Source organism: Epinephelus fuscoguttatus, linkage group LG6 (assembly GCF_011397635.1).
Source record: "Epinephelus fuscoguttatus linkage group LG6, E.fuscoguttatus.final_Chr_v1".
In the NCBI taxonomy this organism is placed as follows: Eukaryota; Metazoa; Chordata; class Actinopteri; order Perciformes; family Serranidae; genus Epinephelus; species Epinephelus fuscoguttatus.
The window spans coordinates 1069389-1080993 of record NC_064757.1 but is presented as its reverse complement, the minus strand read 5'-3'; the positions used below and the strand labels follow the sequence as shown (position 1 = coordinate 1080993).

The 11605-nt window shown below is 43.0% G+C and overlaps 1 long non-coding RNA gene across 1 annotated transcript; it reads right to left on the bottom strand.

The window, feature by feature from the left end:
* Positions 1–4924: 4924 nt before the first annotated feature.
* LOC125890295 (uncharacterized) lies at positions 4925–10956 on the bottom strand. Its single transcript, XR_007449535.1, has 3 exons — positions 10920–10956; positions 10766–10829; positions 4925–10331 (listed from the first exon to the last, which is right to left on the bottom strand). It is a non-coding gene; the product is annotated as an uncharacterized LOC125890295 (long non-coding RNA).
* Between the last annotated feature and the right edge of the window lie 649 nt (positions 10957–11605).

The following is an 11605-nucleotide window of genomic DNA, read 5'->3' as shown; positions in this document are numbered from 1 at the left end:
GCGTGGTTCATCAGTAAGTATGCAGTGGTTTGGGCTGTGTCATTTGGGGCTGGCAGGCCCTCCACCCATTTGGTGAAAGCGCAAGTGACTGTGAGAAAATATTTGTTTCCACGGGTTGATTTGGTTAGAGGCTCCACCCAGTCAATCTGCAAGTCTGACCATGGGAAAGCAATGCCTCTTCGCTGTAAGGGAGCTCTGTGGTGTGGTCTTGATGGTTGAAACTGGCAGCAGACCAGGCAGCCTCTGATATAGTCTGCCACATCTTTCTGCATGTGTGGCCAGTATGCCACCTGCTGGAGAGCTTTATATGTTGCTTTAGTTGCTTTGTGTACTGCGCATGGGGAGTCATGGGCATGCATTAGCATCACCCCCCAGTGGCTCTGAGGCACTACAAACGCAAGTGAAGCGAGTGTATCAGAGGCATGCACCAGAAGGCCGTTGATGACACGTAGCGTAGGACGCACATTGTACAGGTGCCGCAAGCTGGGAATGGATTCAAGATTATTGCCGGAGATGGTATGGACAGCAGGATCAGACAAGGAAAGCAGCATTTTATTGATGGCAGGATCAGTCAGTGCAGATGACCATAGTTTTGACGTTTTGTTCAACAGCCAATTGAAGCACTATGAGAATGCCCGCAATTTCGGTATATTGGGAGGTTTGCAGACCCAATTGGAATTCCTTTGGGTCGTACGATATGTTGTTGACCCATATCACACCAACACCAGCACAGACCTGAGCCTCGTGATGAAAGGAGCACCCGTCCACATATGCCGTGATCATGTCTTTGCAGATGTTCTGATCGAAGTAGTGGTGACGTGAGGGTTCAGACAGAGGAGGCTCACAAGTAAGAATGGACATTGAAAGCACATCGTCAGCACACCGTTGACAGGCAGCGAGTTCGGTGCCTAAGGGGTTCAGAGGGAAACGAGAGGATCCCTGTAAGAGCTGCACGTGGGAATTTTGTTGCGTCAGTGAGTCATAGAGCTCTTGGCTGATAGCTGATGCGTCGGCCCAGGGAGCCAAGGTTACGTCATTGACGTTGGCATTTCCAAGTTTGATACCGTTCACCACTTTTGGGCAGTATTCACTTTCTTCATCAGAATCAGTGAATGAACACAGGAAGGTGTCTCGTTGTGCCAACGATTTGTTTTGATGCCATGGTGATGTTGGCGAAGTTTCAGAAGTTGTGCTTGGCGTATCGTCTTCCCTAGTAACCTCTGGTGGGTAGACTTGGGCCTTGAGTGACACTGACTCGGTGTCAAGAACACAGCACTGAGCTGTACCGTGTTGAGGAAGGGAGACAGGCAGAGGTTGACGAACCTGTGCCCAGATGTTTAGTCATTTGAAATCAATTAGTGGTTCGAACCGATTGAGAAGATCCGACTAGAAGAGGAATGGTGTCGAGCGATGACACGTACACGGGGTGGACAAGAGTCATTGGTCCGATAGTCAGCTGCACCAGTGCCATGACTCTCAAGGTGGTGCTATGCGGACTGTTGGGAAGAGGAGGAGCTAAATATGATCATTGGCAATAATTCATAATTATTAATATTAATTATGGATTATTAAAATATTTGATTAATTAATTAATAAATAATTAATTAATTATTACATAAGCATAATAATCGAATTAGCTTACAGCGGGGCACCACCGGGAAAACCGGACCAATGATCACACGTAAATTCAGTCTCAAGATTGTTCACTTAGGGAGCTAATTCTAGGGAGATATCAGCAACTATAAGATGAACAGGAAGGAGTGGAGCTCAGGCACTGACTTTGTCAACCAGCTTCATCACAGTATACAATGAAAAACCAAAGCAACTTCTCTTTGCAGTATAACAGGGTTTATTCACACTGATGACATTAATTTACAACCAACATCAACATTGCTCTATAAACCCTATCAACTATAAAACATTACCGAATCAACCAGCAAGCATCAAGAAGGGTGTGTGTGTGTGTGTGTGTGTGTGTGTGTGTGTGTGTGTGTGTGTGTATGTCTGAGCGAGTGGGTGTGTGAGGGAGAGAGATGCGTGTGAGCGTAGCAAGATGGCGGCTGTGACGCTGCGAGCTACGTCACGCAATGGCGGCTTGCCAAGAAAGCACGCACTCAGAAAAAGGAGGGGAGCCGGTAGAGAGGGAAGTTCGAATTGCTCGGCTCCAAGTGTAGGTTAGTGGAAGAGAGGAAGAGAGAAAGGGAAGCACTCAGAAGTGTGGTCACGCAGGCGGTATTGAGATGCAGTAACCCGTCTGTGTTACGCAGAGACGCGCTCGGCTCAGCTGGTGAGCGTGAATCTGGACATTGAACCAACACAGCGAAGTACTGATCAATCGCGTGCGGGCGACACAATAGCGGTCCGACGAGGTCGGATCACTGCATATTACAAGCAGACACAAACGGGCAGGAGAATAACAGACAGCAGCAACACAGGCAATATTTTTACAATATCAATGCAGCCAAAATCGGACGCGGCGGTCCGTATCAACAAGCCCTTACAAAACTTAAAAAGAAACACACACTAACTACTATCTGCCCAAAGCTAAAGCCTCTTACTGTTGCAGAAGGTGGAGTGATGTGTCGGTCGTTCCTCGTGCGTCCTTTGTTACGGCAGAGGTGAAGTGGTTAGCGGCTCACAGCGGCTAACGGGTCCTTGGCAAGGGGGCAAGTCTCTGACGAGGTGAGTTAATTCCGGCTCATAGCGGGGAATCACTCGGGGAAAGAAGGGGGTCCTTGTCCTTCTTCTTGAAGCAGGCAGTCCTTGTTATCTACCAAACTTCGCATCCGCGGGCATCCGGGTGAGAGGGTCAATCCGTGGCTGCTCTGTGTTCCTCGGCGCACAGAGTGAGGGAGAGGAGAGGAGATCAGCTCGACCAGCGAGGGAAATCCGTAGGCCTAAAACGCGTCTAACTGTGCACAGTAATAACTCTTTCTAAAGCGTTCGCCACGTGGGACGAGTTGCTAAGCTTTAGGAACAGTTGTGGGTACTTCTATTAGCTATGAGGATCACAGCCAGAAGCGTTTCCCTCAGGTACACTCTGTGATGATATACCCCGGCGTGACGTCACCGGTGCGGGGTTGGCCGTGGCGGATTTCACCCAATGGGAGCTGTGTATTTCAGGGGACCTCTGCTGGTCAGCTGGGGTGCTGTGTTGGGGTTGAATCAGCTGATTCACACAGAGAAAGGGGGTTGACTGATTCCTTTGTTCTTTTGGGCGCCAACATGTGGTCTCAGGCTTTGATTGTTACATGTAGGCCCAAAAGTTTATGGATAAAGTGTAGGCCTTTGTTATAAATCCTTGTACGGCACAACACGGACCATATGGTTGGACCTCGAGAGAGCAGGTCTGCAGTTTCAACTCCTTGTTGGAGTGACGTGCTATTGCTCGCAGTCAATCAATCAATTTTATTTATAAAGCCCAATATCACAAATCACAATTTGCCTCGCAGGGCTTTACAGCATACGACATCCCCCTGTCCTTTGGACCCTCACAGCGGATAAGGAAAAACTCCCCCAAAAAAAACCCTTTAACAGGGGAAAAAAACGGTAGAAACCTCAGGAAGAGCAACTGAGAAAGGATCCCTCTTCCAGGACGGACAGACGAGCAATAGATGTCATACAGAACAGATCAACATAATAAATTAACAGTAAACCGTATGACACAATGAGACAGAAAGAGAGAGAGAGACAGAGACAGAGAGAAATCTGGAAAGGACTGAGCGCTAAGATTCATGGGAGCATTTTGTACCGGCCGAACCGATATGCTGCAAAACTAAACTGAATTATCACCGACTTCACCAACCCAAACTGGAATCGTTCGTGGAAGAATCCATTGAAGATTTGGAACTTAATATCGACACGATCTACGACAATATGTCTAATCGGCACGATAGCAAGCGTGGAAGAGCGCAGCTGAGCTCGAGTGAACAAGATGACTCGAGCATTTCAGAAGATCTGCTTCGCATAAGAGAGTCAATGAACACCATGGAAAAACAACTTACGAAGCTAGATCTACTAAAAAAGTTGTCAGACGACAGAGGATCTAAAATAAGCCATGGACTTTAACAACTCTTTGATCGAAGTCCTCAAGCAAGATAACGCCTCACTCACAGTCGAAGTAAACAATCTTGAAGAAGTGAACTCCACCATGGCTGCTTCACCCCACCATGACAGAGGCACGGAAAAATGACAAAAAGGTCCGTCTTGTCATTGACAAACTTTACATCGACGGGAAGCTCCACAGTAACCCCGAAATTACTTACTGGCTTGGTGGAGGAGATGTAAACGCGAGCCGGTAAAATTTCAACTTGTTGCTGTTTGCTCATGTAAACAGTCGCATACATCAAACGTCAGAGCGACGGGTTACCATGGATACTTGTCAACAAGTCCGGGCTATGCTGTGATAAGAAACTGCAGATTCGTTACGGTGATGTAGTCCACGGTTTTCCTTTTCTTCAATCGTTCTTTTTCTTTTCCTTTTTTTTCTTTTTGCATTTCCTTCTCATTCTAAGTGACTTCAAATTATGCAGCTAGGGTATGGCTGATACATATCTTTTTTTTCTTGCTTGCTTTCTTCCTTAATTTTTTTCTTTTTTTTGTTCTGTCTGTTTGTTCGTCTTGTTTGGTTTTTGTTTTCTCTCTCGTCGGATAATGTTTAATCCCCTTATCCCGTTTTTTGTCTTATGTATTGATCGCTTTGTTTTGTGTTTTTACCTGCAGGAGGGCATTGGGAACATGGGGGAGGGGCTGGGACGGGTCAAGGGGAAATGTTTAATGTTATGAATGGGGAGGAATCAACACACACACACACACACACACACACACACACACACACACATATAAATCAAATCAAGTCACTTTATTACTTTTTCTCAAAAACACAGCAAGAAAAAAAAAAAGAAAACAAAACAAAGCACACATATTTCTGTTTATTGAATCATGTCCACAATTAAATTTGTAAGCTGGAACATATGTGGAATTGGGAGTGAGGCAAAACAACTAAAAGTCATTAATCATTTGCTCAAAATACAAGCTGACATTTGTCTATTGCCAGAAACTCATTTAACTGATATTAGAAACACTGTTCTGAAATCTACACATTTTCCTCATATCTTTACTTCAAATTACAATTCAGGACAAAGAGGGGTTGCAATTATGATTAATAACAAAGTTAAATTCAATCACAATAACACAATTTCAGATCCGGAAGGACGATATATTATTATTAACATATCCACTGATAGCAACCCTCTCACAATAGTTAATCTTTATGGCCCTAATAATGATGACCCCTCTTTCTTTCAGTCTTTTCTCTATCCTTAAAAACCTACCCAGCTCAGACTTAATCATAGGTGGAGATTTCAATACAATACTTGATCCAACAATAGATAAATCAAACACAACAGGAAATATCAGAACACTTAAATCTACTATCGTTTTAAAACAGTATATGGAGGATTGTGGTCGTGGTGATAACTGGAGGCTAAATCATCCTAATGACAGAGAATACACCCATTTTTCAAAAGTACACCATACAAACTCTAGAATTGACTTTTCTCACTAGCAACTCATTACATTCTGACATATTTGAAACACAAATCCATCCAAACACAATCAGTGATCCCGCACTAGTCTCGGTTAAACTGCACACAAAGACAACTTTCAGTACTTCTTCCAGATGGAGGTTCAACACATCACTGCTAGAGGATCAAGAATTTGACAGTTATTTTAAGAGACAGTGGACATTCTTTATGGAAATGAATGACTCTCCAAATACCTCGCCAACTCTACTCTGGCAAACCGGGAAAGCTGTTTTAAGAGGTAAAATAATTTCATACTCATCATACAAAAAACGAAAAGACACAAAGTCACAACTGGAAATGGAAAAGAAAATTAAAGAACTTGAAAACGCTCATGTAACCAATCCTACTGATAACATTTTTTGCGAACTACAGAAATACAAAATAGAACTGAACAATCTGTTAAATAAAAAAAAGAAGTTTCTTATTGAAAGACTCAGACTTAATACATCTCAAAACAGTAATAAATCAACCACATATCCGGCAAATATGGTTAAACAAAATAAAGATAGAACAACTATAACAGTAATTAAAGACTCAGCAGGGAAGCCATACCATAATCCAAAAGATAAACACTGTATTTAAGAATCAAGATTTATACACATCCTCTCACAACCCAAATGCTTCTGACATACATCAATTCCTCATGTGGCAACACGAGGGAATGATTATTAATTTATATAGTAGAGGATCTCTTTACCGACAACGCCACCTTGGGGTAGGGCCCAAGGACCCATATTAAAGGTGAACTATCACCAGAGGAGGAGACGGAGTTCAATGATCATAAAAAAAATATTTTATTTATTAAAACAACGGGGTTTGGCACAATAACCAAAAAGGAGAAGAGAGCCCAACTAAAGGAAGGGGACACAGACTGAGGCTTACCGGCTGGAGGAGGGGGTGACAAGGGGGAGTGAAGTCCAAAAGAAAAGGGAGAACACCCCAACAAAAACGTGAAGTGTACACAAAGCAAATCTCGAACAGGGGTCACACAGCACACAGGGGATCCCCACCACCCAGGGAAACCACCACCACCACCGTCGGCCTTCAGCTGTAGGGAAAAAGGAGAGACAGAGTCAAGGCTCAAGGATAAAAAAGAAAGAAAACAAACAATCTCCCGTAACATAAGGAAACAAACTGTAATGAATTAATAAACTGACAAGTATGGATTTAGATCAATAATAAATCAACCAACAAAAGAACCACAAAAGGAAACTAAGGAGTCTCTGGCCAGAGATATCAACCCAACAGTTAATCATCATAGCTGATATACACAAATAACTGAGGACTCAAAATGAGGAGTTCCCCTCCCAAATGAAACTTAATTACAATAAATTCCCCAAAACAAAACAAGGAACTAAACTAAGAAATTCAGGAGAATCGACCAATAATTAAATAAGAAAATAAAACAATTAAGCCAAACCTTGATTAACACTCACACATACACACGCACACACACACAGCCCAGTCCAGATGGGTGGCTGAAAGTTCTGATGGAGCTTGTGGCGTCCCACTGATCGGGAGCCCGGTCAGCACGAGCGGCAGCCACACACATCCAGCAGCACCACACTCGCAGAAGCAGGAAAGCAAGCCAACAGCAGGAAGCAGGTTGACACACACACAGCCGACAGGAAGCCCAGTCCAAGCCGGCGAAGCAGCAGTAGCCGCAGTAACAGTAGTAGCAGTGGTAGCAGCGGCAGCAGTAGCCGTGGCTAAGAGTAGTAGCAGCGGCAGTAGCGGCAGCAGTAGCCGTGGCTAAGCGTAGTAGCAGCGGTAGCAGTAACCGTGGCTAAAAGACCATAATTAAACAGCAATGCTCCTACTTAGCTTAGCGTCCGTGTGTTCTGGTAGCCAGCTGGGTAGAACCGGCGTCCGCCCAAAGAGGGAGAGGGGTGAAGAGAGTCACTGCGGCAGGGGAAGGCAGCCAACGCGTATCCCACGTGCAGCAGGCTATGCTCCAGTCGGCAGCGATAGACCACCCTGGATAATCGCCTCGACTGCAGGTGAGACGCCAGACCTAATAAAAAGGTTACGGTTTCAGATACATAACATGCAGCCGAATGTAAATACAGTGCTAAGGTGTGCATACCTGTATTCTGCAGCGAGCGGCAAGTACAACGACCTGGAAGTGGGCGGGGTAAAGAGGCAGGAAGCGAGAGGTCAGGAGGAGGGACACGGCCTTCCTTTATCCCCTTCGCCTGAACGGTGATAGGCTAATAGCCCAGAAAGGGCGTGGTGAAGCCACGACTTGCGTTCAGTGTGGCAGTGGTATCTCATACCACTACACTCAATAATATTAACGTACCCCATTTAACAACAGAACAAACTAATTTACTTGAACAACCATTAACCCCAGCTGAATTTCATAACGCACTCAATAAAATGGAAAATAATAGAGCATGCGGTCCTGATGGCTTCCCTGCTGAGTTCTATAAACATTTCTGGTCCATCATCTCACCCCTTTTTCTCAGAATGATTGATGAATTCCTCATAACCAACAGTATACCTCCAACGATAAACACAGCCGTAATTACCCTGCTTTTAAAACCTGGCAAAGATCCTACTCACCTATCTAGTTACCGACCTCTCTCACTAATTAACAGACATTAAAATCATAAGCAAGGCACTGTGAAATAGAATTGAAAAAGTCATTCCCTTCATAATACATCCAGACCAAACCGGATTTATCAAAGGAAGGCAGTCATCTTAGAACACACGGAAATTATTTAACCTAATGCAGCTCTCAAACAAAAAGAAAACCGAAACCATAATCCTCTCATTAGACGCACAAAAAGCATTTGATAGAGTCAACTGGTCCTTCCTATTCGCAACATTACAAAAATTTGGATTCTGAGAGTCATTCATTAACTGGATTAAGGCACTATAGACTTCACTGACAGCCACTATCACAACTAATGGGTTAACTTCACAACAATTCACGCTTCACAACGGCACTAGACAAAGATGTCCACTCTCTCCGTCACTTTTTGCAATTTTCTTGGAGCCACTTGCAGCTAGCATACGACAAAACAATAACATCAAAAAGGTATCAGATCAATATCCACGGAACACAAAACAATCCTCTATGCAGACGATGTGTTGATCCTCCTCCAGGAACCCTACTCATCACTACAAGAATGTCTGTCATTAAAGCATTCTCATCTGTATCCAGCTACTCCATCAACTTATCAAAATCTACCATTCTACCCCTCTGCATGGACCAAAGGGATGTGGCAGCCTTCACCTCACAGTTTCACCTTCCCATAGGAAATATTAAATATTTAGGAATCCACATATCCCCCAAGCTGTCAGAGCTGTTCAATCTAAATTACACACCATTACTCAAATCAATACAAAATGACCTCAGTTGCTGGACAAATCTACCAATCTCACTGTCAGAAAGAATCTCAACAATAAAAATGTCAGTCCTCCCTAAAATTAATTACCTATTCACCATGATCCCTTCAATTCCAAATTTATCCTGGCTTAATTCCCTCAATACAGCAATATCTCAATTCTACTGGAAAAATAAAACACCTTGTATAAAACTGTCAACACTACAAAAACCCAAGTTTCAAGGAGGACTAGATGCACCCAACTTTGAATTATATCACTTGTCAAGTCAGTTAAAATACTTAAAACAATGGCTCACCTCTTCACATCATGATTCTCACTGGTTAGAAACCGAACAGGCACTATAGAAGAATATAAAGCAAGAATATAAACCTTTCAGAGCTCCCATTCATCAGCCAAACAATTAAAAATGACACTTGTTTTCAGAATATTTCCATAGCCTCAGCTCTGACAGCTTGGTGGAAAATATTTCCTATCAAAGGCTCCACGGTTGCACCATTCACTCGCTCACCAATATGGAACAACCCAGATTTTACAATAAACAGGAAACCATTAAACTTCACGTCATGGAAACACAAAGGTATCACACATCTCCACCATATTGTACAGGATTCCAAAATCATCAATTTTCCTTTTACTTACAGCTTAAGTCCACCATTCTCCCCAAAATCAACAGTACATTTAACACGCAAGATCAAACAATTATTATAGATGAATTTTCAAAGATTTCCAGCTCTGTTAAATTACTCTCAAGGATATATACATTTCTAAATGTAGCAAGTACACAGGCTAAATTATGGTGATATGGTATGATTATTATATTAGTATTAAGCTAGCTTTTGGGCCTAGGTCTACAGAAGACAGGTTCGATTCTTAGAGGTAGTGGTACAATAAAACACAACAAATAGCACTTCAGATGCGGTTGGTACCATATATTAATGCGTGACAATACATACAGTGACCAATATTTACAGTCTGCAGAGTACATGAATTAAATAGAAAAGTGCACTTGACACGTCTGATGCATCAACAACATTCAAATCAAAACCAGTCTCAGTTGTAGCCAATATGGCAGCAGTTCCACACACGATGTTGTGTATCGCAAAGGCACAGAATTCATAGAGGATGAGGTGCTCAAAACAGTCCAGCATGTGCGCCGCAAAAGGTATAGTCCAATATGTCAACTGTCCATGGGCTAGAAGCCTCAAAGTGCGAGTGCGTGTGTGTGTGTGTGTGTGTGTGTGTGTGTGTGTGGGTGTAAGAGAAGGTGAGGGGGGAACAAGGCTGCCAGAGCCTCCTACCAGACCAGGAGAGCTCTTAACTGGGACTGCTCGGCTCCAAGCCAGTGTCTTAGCTCGCCATCGATTCGATTCTGCGTCCGTACAAGCACCTAGCCTGTATAATGTAAACAGGACCATATTTCAATAAAACATTTCACTAACTAGTTATATTCAGTGTACACCATAATTAATACATAATTCAATACTTCATGAGCAACAACAGAATAACCATCTCTCAATAAAGTGCATTTGGTTTAAACACCTTAACATCAATCCACTTCATAAATAAGCATGACAAATCTTCAAAAATTAGTGTCACTCATTTCTTAAATAACATGTCAACATTCACAAAATTATTCACAAATCAAAGTAAACATTCTATAATTGTGCTGTAGTGGCACATCAATCTCATGACACTCATTACTATGGATTCAAAAGCCAGCATTAGCATTTAGAAGCTAGGTGTGCCGTAGCCAGTCCATATAAATGCATTGACATGTGCTAATGCTAATGCTAACGCTAACGCTAACAACAAACAGGCAGACTCACCAATTCCAGAATATATCCGACGCACCACACGACCAACTTATCCCTCCCCGACGCTGGTTGATGTCTAAAAGGGTTGAATGATGTAACGGCGGCATTTAGAATGATATAACCAAAAATTTATGAGTGAAAATAGTATTTGTTTGTAGCGACCGACCTGTAGCAGCTGCTCCGCATGCTTCCCCTCACCTTCTGAATGAGAGACGGAGCAGACAGCTTTTAACAGGCGCTACGAGCGACGCGATTGGACAGCCGCGGCCTCCAGGTACGTACGTGACGACGCAACACTACGTGACCGGAACTTACGCACTCATATGGCGGACTTTGTTATATTAATAATGAACATAACATAACATAACATAAAATAACCATTAAATAACGGACGTCCTCCTTGGATTAAATAGATTTTCATCCCGGTTACATAAACACTACTGACACTTTAATTTTTCTCCCAACCTCAAAGTGGGAACAGGATCTTTCCATCACTCCAAATGCAGATTTCTGGTCTCAAATATGCAAAAATAACTTCACTCACTGCAAAATCCCAAATTTACAACTCATTCAATTTAAGGTTAACTACAGAACACACTACACAGGTGAGAGATTACATAAAATGGGTTTCACTACATCAGATCGATGCACTTATTGCACACAGCACACCACATGCATGTTCTCTGGCACTGTACACCAATTAGACAATTTTGGATACAAGTCACAGATCACTTACCACATATACTAGGCTGCCACATTCCCCTATCCCCTCAACTCTATCATCTGTACAAGTACATAATCACATTAAAACTACACTGTTCACAGCCCTAGCTGTCGCCAAGAAAACAGTCC